Here is an 11,267-nt window from a genome sequence, read left to right as displayed (position 1 = left end):
TATATAACCCTATATCTGACTCTTTTAGTTTTAGGACTTACAAACAACCGTTATGTGAACAAAACTATAATACTCTCTTTAGCAACTTTGTTACGAGAGTATAAAAATCAGAATAAATCCTTAAAATGTATTGTCGTTACATTATATCCGATTTAATATTTTGACAATCTGTAAAATTTGCCGCCCTCGGGCACTTGTTATTTAAAGTTCTTTCAGTTAGTTTTTTATATACGTGTTAAACTCTCGTCAAGGATTTCTTAATTTTTGCATGCGAAAACGTACAGTCCTGGGTGGTAAGCTTTCGTTTGACATATGTATGTATGTAAATATACAAATTGACAAATTACTTAGCCGTTACAACCGAAACAGAATTGGACTTTGCATTTAAATATAAAAGTAATATAATTATATAAATAATTCATTTAAATAAAATAAACAAATTTAAATAAAATAAATAATTTGTGCCAAAACCAGCAGCGAGTAATCTGACACCAGGGGTGCATTTTATTCATAAGAACTCTCTACTTATTGAATTTCAGAGTATCTGTAAAATCAGGGAGACGAGTTCGAAGAATTCACTTTTAGAGCCTCACAAAACGACGCTTATCTCAAATACTAATGAATATCTTGACGTGAAATTTCAATACCTCCATTAATTACATTGAAAACAAATGAAAGGCAGAGAACGGACCTTCGATTTTCCAGTAATAAGCAATTTATAACGAGATGTATGCGATTGTATTGGGTCAAAAAACTTTAAGGAGCGGAGAGCAAATTTAATATTAACGAGTAGGGGTCGGAAAAATGTAAAGTATTCCGACGGACAAAACCGAGCACTGCGAATGATTAGGAAGTGATATATGTAGCTGATGTATTTGACGTTAATTATTGATGTGTGAAAGAAAGTCTGTTGTCAAAGATTACTCCAAGATCCTTGATTCCCGTAACGCATTTGAGGACGCAATTACAAATATAGTAACTTGAAGGTAAGATGCTACGTTCCCTACCATAAGAGATCTGAGAATATTTATCTAGATTCAGAAAAAGCTTCGATTTCAGGTACCAATCATAAAAAGTATCAATATCACATTGAAGTTTGAATACATCTTGTGAGTTTTTGATTGTTGCGAAAATTTTTAAGTCATCTGCATATAACAAGTTAGCAAAAGACAAGCAACAGGAAATGTCATAAACAGCACAAAGAGAAGGGGACCCAAGACGCTTCCTTGTGGCACTCCCTAAGACGCTATGAATGCATCAGATGACACTCCATCGACACTGCAGATATGATTTAATCCACTACAAGAAGACAGAGTGTAACCCTAAAGATGTTAATTTTTTAGTCAGAATATTGTGTGAAGCTTCATCAAAGGCTTTAGAAAAACCTGTGTAGACGCAATCTACCTGAAATCCAGCGGAGAATGCAGACATGCAATATTCACTAAACACCGCCAAATTTGACACACTATAGCGCCCATGCTGATTGACGTTAATTATTGATTTTACTGCAAAAAATAATTTATTTTTAACAGAAAATTTTTTTATAAGTACAGGCGGAAGCCCATCCAGATCCCATTTGGACGAAGACTTAATATCACAAATAGACTTGGCAATATCATCTTGTGAAAGACACAGTGTGCCAAAATTTATGGATGGGAAATTATTAGCCGAAAAAGCGGAACTAGCACCTGGATCATCGTGTACATAATTCGGTTTGAAAAATTCAGCAAACAAGTTGGCAATTTCACCAGGAGTGCATGCTGACTTATCACCCCAGCGTAAAGCAGAAGGAATGGTCGAGCACGCTCTTCTAGATTTTATGAGTTATGAGTTGATTTGAATCAGGTTGAGACTAAGCAAGCTGTCAATGAGAAATAACTCCTGAGAAGACGAAAACTTGCAGGGAGTAAGGGCAGAGTTATAGGAACAACCAGATTAGACGATATTGCATAGATTAAAGTCGCCCAATACCCGATAAATTTTGGTAGTCCTTAAGGCAGGGCCATTAGAGGAAGGTGCAGAAACGCATGAATAAAGTCGTGATTAACAGGCGCATCAACTAATCTGAAGGGTTGTTTTCCCCTCCCTTTGGAAAAAACTTACAGACCCAACCCAACTTAATGCCAGAGGCCACACTGAAGAGAAGAAAACGGCATTAAAAAAGATGGGGACACACCTAACTTAAAGTTTATCCTCCTAGGATTATTAATATCAGTATATTTCTTAATTAATTTATAACATAAAAGATGCTCTCTATCAACATTAGCATGTTTAACAACAAAAGATATAATATCTTCTTCAGTGACTGAGTTCTTAAAGGCAGACAAGTGAACTCATTTCTTGGGTATGACGACATCGAGATCACAATTGGCATTAACACCAACAACAGTTGAAGCAGCTGGTGATTCTTTGTTCCTAGTGCTTACTTTTAAGTTCATATTTCCATTATGAGTAATTGAAGTAGAAGAGTTCAAATTAACAGAGATCATTAGCTATTGGATTGTTTTTGGCACTTGTGTTCGAGTGGGTGTTTATATTCATAGTAACGGCGTCAGCATATATATTGGCATACTAAACAGCATTGGGAGCAACAKCAGGTCGAGTCGCAGGAGCATAGTAATCCACACTGACATTACCAGAAGAAACTGAAATAGCAACGTTAGGCGGAGCTGTATTTGTGCCATTATCAGCAGCAGTAGAGAGTGGAGCAAGCAGCAGATGGAGCGGCAGAGATAGCGGAAGCGAGATAATCCATACTCACATTATCAGTAGGAGCAGAAACAACAACGTTAGATTACGAAGCATTTGTACCCACAATAGTCGTAAAAGGGAGAATGGAGTTAGCAGTAGTTGAAGCTGCAGAGAATGCTTTCGGCGTAGCGGGAGCGAAATAATTCACACTCACATTATCAACAGAAACAGCAACGTTAGACGGAGAAGCATTTGTAGCAACAACAGTCGCAGCAGTGAGAGTGGAGTAGGCAGCAGAGAGAAGCTGGTGCAGAAAACTTGCCGTTATCGGATAATTCGTTCGTTAACGATTAACGAATTTCGATCATCACACAGTTGTTGTATTAATGTGAGTGTTTTCGATTGTTCACTTTTCAGTGAACTTACTTCCAGAACCAGAGAATTAAGCACCACATTTACCTTATTAGAATTATTAGGCTCCAACAAAAGTTCCTTGCTTGATTGCTCAGCATTTTGTTGTTGCGAATTTAAAATATGAGAACACTGAGCATTGCGCACTGATGGCGGCGTATGCGGCGAACGAATGGAGTTTCTCCGAACTACCACCCACATTTTACAATAAAATGCATTTTTGGATATCAGAAAAATATCCACATCAGCCTGTGATAAATTCAATCACGACAAGTGGAAGAATTGATTGCATTTATGGCAGCTGATCTTAGCCTGTGCACGATCAACTCTATGGCCCCAAACACACAGTATCAACATAGAATAAATAATAGAACACGGAGCAAAGAAAAAATATGTCTGTTCACAGTGACCACCGAACAGTAATTTATTGGAAGAATATTACAAATATTCAGAGAATTTACAACATTTTTTCAAGTTTCAAGACCGAAACATAACACTGTTTTAGCTCAATTCTTGGGCAGAAAAATTGTGCAGCTTTGAGACAAGGTAGGTTCAAAGACATGGTGCCTGTCATCAATTCACAGTCACTCTTCCAGAAATCGTTCAAGTACTGACAAAAATAAGCGAATGGAAGAATATAATGACTGCAGTAAAAGTGTCGAATTTAGCCACAGTACTGTGCAACTTCGATTTCATTATTGGAATTTTTTGTCTCAGTGACGTTTTGTCACTGACACAGCCCCGTAGTGTGATTCTGCAGAACGAATTAATCGACTTTGCGAAAGTATCAAACGTCATAACAACATTGGATGCAACACTGAACACGCGAAGAATGAATGCTGATCATCACTTCAACGCATTTTTTTCAAATGCTACACTGGTTGAAAAATTAGATGTTGAAATAGAACATGTTGTCGTCAGAGTCATGGAAACAATCACCCATCTCAAAGCTGAGGTTCTGCATACATTCCATTCATTGACACGGCCATGCAAAATTTTAAAACGCGTTTTTTCGATGAAGTTCTTGAAACTTTCAATTTTAATCAGCTGTTACCAAAATTTAACCAAAATTTGGAAGAAAAGGATTTAACTGTACTCATTGATTGCGTAATTAGACGTTTTGGGAAATTCTTGCCCGGAAACAAAGAACTGAAAAAAGTGAAGCTCAAAGCAGAAGGAGCGTTTTTTCAATAACCATGGAAAATTGAAATGACCACGACAACACAAGTGCTTTTTGCCTTAGAAAGCCTAAGTATTTGCAATAAGGATATATATCCATTGATTCATATTCTCTTTCACGGACTGTGCACTTTGCCAGCCACAAATTCTAGCTCTGAACGATCCTTTTCTTCTTTGCGCCGAATCAAGACTTGGCTCCGAACAACGATGCTCCAGAAAAGATTGACCGGCTCAGCACTACTCAGCATAAACCACAAAATTCCTGTGGAAAATGAGCAAACACCGTATTGATTTTATGCTATAAACTAATTGTTGAAATAAGTATAAAAAATAAAATTATAGTTTAAAGTTATACCCATTTCCCCTCAAAAATTCTACTCTGGATCCGCCCTGCGTATACGCTTCTCTGACTTATAATTTCCGAGATATTTGTATTTAAATTTCAAATATTTGTAAAAGTAATGCTCGTTATTTTACAATGTTTAACTCACTTTTTACACATTTTTCAATTAATACATTTTTAATTACACTACACATATTGCAATATATCCAAAACTTACACTTATTGTGTATTTTTTAAGAAAATAAATATACTTTGCAAACTTCTTTGCACTTTCACACTTTCAGGAGATTTGTGTGTTTACATTTATAACAAATAGCAGTGTTGGCATAATTTGTTCCCTGAAAACATAGTCCAAAATTTTTCTGTTTAATTTTTAGAGATATAAAGCGACAATGGTTCAAAATTAACTCTTATATCATACATATGGGTTATATACTATATATTATTTAAAAAAGAGCGAAAAATATTATAATTTTGAAAAATCACCTAAAAAATTCTCTGTGCTGCTACTAATGCTGTTGACAGTCTGGTTGCAATAAATATGTTTTTTATACTAGAAACATATTAAAAACTAAATTACATACAAATTTTTTATAAAATTGCACAACATTTTTTCAATTTCGCTTATATTGCCTTCACGAATGACTTGTATTATTTCTAGCTTTTATTTCCGCTTTTGTAATTTTTCTTTTGGTACTTTTTATTATTGTCAACAGCGGGTGGCGGAATTTGAAGCGAGATATGGCCGTTTATTTATTTTAGTAATATTGTTTATTACTTTTTATGCTTTTTAAGCATAGGTAAAAATTTCACTTTAATATAGGCAGTGGAAGTATCTTTTGCCGCTGACTCCATATAAGACCGACCACTGTGCGATGTACCAAAATGGTACATATTTGGTACTAATGACAATCAGGATTTTTAATTCGCACTCGTAAGTCTTTAGCCCCAGTATGATCAAATCGACTATGATGTAACATATGTATAGTACGTTCTTTTATTTCCAAGTTAATTAGTCTACTATTTTTCGTGTAGTATTTATTATCGTTAAAATGAAAAATATCACATAAGTATTCGTGAGTATTTGTGCTTGAAAAAAGTGCAATTGGCAAGAATGATTGAAGAAAGATTGCGCAATGGTGATGTCAAAGCTTATAGATTGAGTAAAGGCAATCTGTAATAGCTTCTGACATTATCGCTATTTAATACAACATCGGGATCGTGAATTATGAAATTGTATGAATTGACGAAGGACGACAATGCCAGGAAAACTTTAATATTAATTCGCTTGCAGTACTTAGCGCAAATTTCGTAAATTTTTCAACATTACTTTGGTACTCTGATGATAAGCCTTGTAGTAATGTTGCATAATTTTCAATTAATACTTGCTTGTATCTTTTATCAGATGTATGGGCATCGTTGGAAAATTTTCTAGCAGTGTTTCCATCATTTAAAGATCCACTACCACCTATTTTTGGTTTAAGACCCATTTTTTTGGGAAATTCGCACTTAATATTTTTTTCCTTCTTAGAAATCGTTCTTTATATTCTAAACCCGTTATTTGCCATTCATTTCAAGTTTGTTTATTTATATTCAAACAATCGAATGTAGGCTGTTCGTACTGTTTTTCAAGCATTTGTCAATATCGGTTATCTCAGTAGGTTTGACCTGGCATGTACACATAGCATTTTACAGATGAAGTTTCAGTTAAGGCATTGCACACCTTGGCATCTTCCATTGTAAGATGAAGAATGTGTCGATATAAAGTTTGCGATTGGCAGCTGTTTTGAACTCAGTGGAACTCAAGTGCTGAATTTTGTTTTTTAAATATAATTTTTCATTTAGAGTTAATTGAACTGATTCCTTTTAAAACTGAATTCGAACATATCGAGTTCTGCTAAATCTGTTATCATTTGCCGCTTCGTTCTCTCTGAGCACTCTACCAGAGTTAACTTAGGACGTCCTCGATCTTGATTCCATACGGATGTTTTTCGACTAAATAATATATATTCATATTGTGCAAATCAACTCGACCTTTTTTGTATAATTTTTGATTTTGTTCTGTTGCTTTTATTTCACATTTCTGCAAATCTTTTAAATATGTAATCAAGTCTATTCATAACAATATTATCAATGTATTCCTAGTCATCCGATTCAAATCTACGGTTTAGGTCGTCACATACTTTTTTAGTTTTATCAGGAAATGAAAATAATATGGCGTGTCTGAATAAAAGTACGTATAAAACAAACATTTGATAAAAGTGAGAAAACGAAAACCAAAGCTCAAATAAATATGACGAAAAAACAATATAATATCCTCGTTTACACATGTACTTAATTATAAAGGTAGATAAGGCGAATGCGGTGGTTGCGACACGATATTAGTTGAAAATGTGGCGAAATGGTCACGAATAACCAATCTTTCTTTGTTCAATAAATTCAGACACAGTAAACATCTAAAAATGTACTTTTACTTTTAATTTACCGATTCGAAAAACCCCTTTCAATTGGATCACAGCTGAATCAACCAACAACAAAGCGGCGGGGGTCGATAGGTTGTCGGCCGAGCTATTCAAACGCGGCGGCAAAAACTGATAAGGATCAAGCATCAGCTTCTTTGTAAAATATGGTCGGATGAAAGTATGCCCAACGATTATAATTTAAGTGTGCTCTGTCTAATCCACAAAAAGGTAGACCCCACAATCTGCGCCAACTACCGTGAGACAAGCCTTCTCAACATCGCGTATAAGGTTCTATCGAGCATATTTCGTGAAAGATTAAAGCCCACCGTCAACAAACCTTATCAGTGTGGCTTTAGACCTGACAAATCAACAACCGAGCTTTGGGCTGCTGCAGAAGTGACAGGAATTGTAAAGAATAATAACTTATAAAGAATGAAAACTTATACGGCTGTGTAAGGTGACGTTGACCAGCACCAAAAGCTCCGTCAGAATCGTTAGATACCAAACGAGGTTTCAGACAAGCCGATTCCTTATCGTGCGACTTTTTCAACCTGCTTCTGGAGAAAATAGTTCGAGCTGCAGAACTAAATAGAGAAGGTACCATCTTCTACAAGAGTGTACAGCTGCTGGCGTATGCCAGCCTCAACACCCGTGCSGTTAGTTCCGCTTTCTCCAGAGTGGACAAGGAAGCAACACAAATGGGTCTGGCAGTGAACGAGGGCAAGACGAAATATCTCCTCTCATCAAACAAACAGTCGTCGCACTCGCGACTTGGCACTCACGTCACTGTTGACAGTCATAGCTTTGATGTTGTAGATAATTTCGTCTATCTTGGAACCAGTGTAAATACTACGAACAATGTCAGCCTAGAAATCCAATGCATAATAACTCTTGCCAACAGGTGCTACTTCGGACTGAGTAGGCAATTGAGAAGCAAAGTCCTCTCTCGACAAACAAAAACCAAACTCTATAAGCCACTCATAATTCCCGTCCTACTATATGGTGCAGAGGCTTGGACGATGTCAACAACGGATGAGTCGACGTTGCGAGTTTTCGAGAGAAAAGTTCTGCGAAAGATTTGTGGTCCTTTGCGCGTTGGCCACGGCGAATATCGCATCCGATGGAACGATGAGCTGTACAAGATATACGATGACATTGAGATAGTTTAGCGAATTAAACGACAGCGGATACGCTGGCTTGGTCATGTTGTCCGGACGGACGAAAACACTCCAGCAGTATTTGACGCAGTACCTGCCGGGGTAAGCAGACGAAGAAAAAGACCTACACTTCGTTGGAAGGACCAAGTGGAGAAGGACCTGTCTTCACTTGAAATATCTAATTGGCGCCACGTAGCGAAAAGAAGAGACGACTGGGGCGCGGTTGTTGACTCGACTATAATCGCGTAAGCGGTGACTACGCCAATCAAGAAGAAGAAGATCTGTCACTTCTATTTTTAAAAGATTGGTCTGTTCTTAAATGTTTTATTTGTTTTGAAAAACAAACTCTCCTTTCTTTGTAGTCACCCACTTGATCACGTTTAGAACAGCTACTTTTTCCAGTGTGCGACTGCACACCTGTAATAAAAACTCGAGCGRGAGCATTGCGGCAAACCAAACGAATATCAAATTTCTTCTTTACAGGATAAGTACCACCATTGGATAAGTACCAACCTGAAGACTTCTCACAAAATACTTTTAAAAAATTATTAATGCTCCAAGGTTTTTCTGTTCCAGAAAAGCACGCAATTGTAAATGGCAATTCCTTTGGAAAATTAACTATGGATGCTAGAATAGGTCACAATACTTTGTAGGAATTCTCGAATAATTTCAGGCCATCTATTCCCACATCAAGCACAATATTATTTTCATTTTCAGTCACCGACTAACTCTCTTGCAAATTAGACGTTTGTTTTTGCGCGTAAGGAGTTTTTTGATTTCGTTGTTTCTCAGCTCAGCCTATCCGCTTTTTCTTTTTTTTCATATTTCTGTGCATACGCATACTTTTGTTTACGTGAACTTTAAAAACACGTGCACCATGGCCCCGGGGCCACCAAATATTAAAGCAAATCGATTTGCGTTATTACATACTGGACCAAAAAGAAAGAAAAACAAAAGTTATTCAAGTGCCCTTCAAACCGATTTTCCTTTCTTCCTGAAACTAAAGTGAATGATCCAAAATTTGTCGTGATTAAATCAACTGATCCCTCCAAGCCTATTTCATTTTACTAGTGCTTTGCAATGCATCGTGGTATCAAAGAAATTAGTAGTGAGGTTCACTCCATTTCTACTCTTCGTGATGGAAAACTACTTATCCTTGTAAAAAGCAATAAAATCGCCGAAAAGTTTATAAAAGCAAAACAMCTCGAAAATGTGTGCTCTATCTCAGCCAAGCTACACGAATCGCTAAACTACGTGAAAGATACAGTGTTTGCCCCATTTCTTAACAATGTAGCTGAAGAAGAAGTTGTTAAGGAATTAAGCTCCCAAGGAGTTGTAGCAGCACACAAGTTTTAAAAAAAACTTTCGACGGTAACCTTCACCCCTCCGGAGTCGTGTTACTTTAATCTTTACCATCTTCCCAGTAAGATCGACATTGCTTGGTGCAAAGTTTTGGTTCACCAATACATACCACTCCCCATGCGCTGCAAATCTTGCCAGCTCCTTGGGCATACGAAAAACAATTGTAAACGGTCACCTCTTTGTGTAAATTGTTCCCTACCTCCCCATTCCCCATCTGACTGAACGCATTTTCTGTGCTAACTGCGCACAGCCACATCCTTCCTCTTCCAAAGAATGTCAAAAATTTYTACAAGCCAAAGAGATAATAAAAATGAAAACGATAGACAAATGCACAAACAACAACTAAATACAACAAATTCACCCAATTTCTCCTACGCCGTCATTGCACCGAGCGCAAATACTAGCAAAACAAATATAATAATGACAGCAGCTACAACAAACAATAAAAGCTCTCCCACTTACTCACAGAGCATTAAAAACTCAAATAGTATCAACAACAAAAACTACGTACAAGCAACCATAGATACGAGTATTGAAAATTCCAATTCCTCTTCCAATCAAATTGCCCCCATTAAACAAATTAGTTATTCTGACTCCCATATAGTTAAATCGAACAAAACAGCAAAAAGCAAACGATAATATTCCCACAACACAAAATACTAACAAACACAACTTAACTTTTAACTCTCCGACTTCCGAATTCCAAAAGTATCTCACTGATCGTATCGAGACAGACACTAACTACAATAGCAATCATTTCTCTTCAACCAATTCACATTCTTCTTCCCAATTCCAGTCACTCTTCCAACCTCTCCCATCACTCTCCCAAGTATTAGCTGCTACTATAAACCAGAATACGTCTGATAACGAAAAGAAATAAAAACTAAAACAACAACTAATAAACACTAATAAATACATATCTGCCTCTCCTTTTACTTTGCTTAAGTTTTATGACGTTAACAATTCTCCAGTGGAATATAAACGGGTATTAAAAAAACTATCACGAGCTGCAATTGCTTATCAAAGAGAAAAGCCCAGACGTAATATGTATACAAGAGACACATATCCCACTAACACCAATATCCAATCCCTTTTATACCAAACAGTACTTGGGCTATTTCTTTAACTTAAATAACATCCAAACTAACAAACAAGGTGTTGGTATCCTAATAAAAAGATACATTCCACATGAAGTTATAAATATAACCTCATCTCTATCAACCATAGCACTAAAATTAAATCTGAACTTGCCATTTAGTATAGCAAGTACCTACATCCACCCCCAGCAAGTTTTCAGTGAAACCGACTTAAGAAACTTATTTMAGCAATTACCCACCCCCATTTTGTGGACTGGCGACTTCAATGCCTGGAACCATCTGTCGGGCTCACAAAAATCTAATGCCAGAGGATCAATAATTGAAAATTTCATATTAAATCACCACTTGGTGTTATTAAATAATGGATTCCCTACTCATTTTTCAACCCATTCAACATTAAATCACGTCGACTTGTCTTTAGCCTCAACTTTTTCCCAGAATTAAATGGGATATTTCCACTGATCAGAAAGGCAGCGACCATTTCCCCATCTCTATCACTGTTCAAATCAACCTCCACCCTATCAAATATAACCACCGCCCCATATTCAAAACAGACTTCGCTAAG

The 11,267-nt window shown here is 36.6% G+C and overlaps 1 protein-coding gene across 1 annotated transcript in view; it reads left to right on the top strand.

The window, feature by feature from the left end:
• LOC108974164 (transcription factor glial cells missing-like) overlaps nucleotides 1–11,267 on the top strand; it is a 65,012-nt gene that overhangs the window by 12,166 nt on the left and 41,579 nt on the right. The window lies entirely within an intron of this gene.

The sequence above is a fragment of the Bactrocera latifrons genome, unplaced genomic scaffold (assembly GCF_001853355.1).
Source record: "Bactrocera latifrons isolate USDA-ARS-PBARC rearing strain unplaced genomic scaffold, ASM185335v1 scaffold_531, whole genome shotgun sequence".
NCBI classification, from domain to species: domain Eukaryota; kingdom Metazoa; phylum Arthropoda; class Insecta; order Diptera; family Tephritidae; genus Bactrocera; species Bactrocera latifrons.
This window is presented reverse-complemented; position numbering and strand designations above follow the sequence as displayed.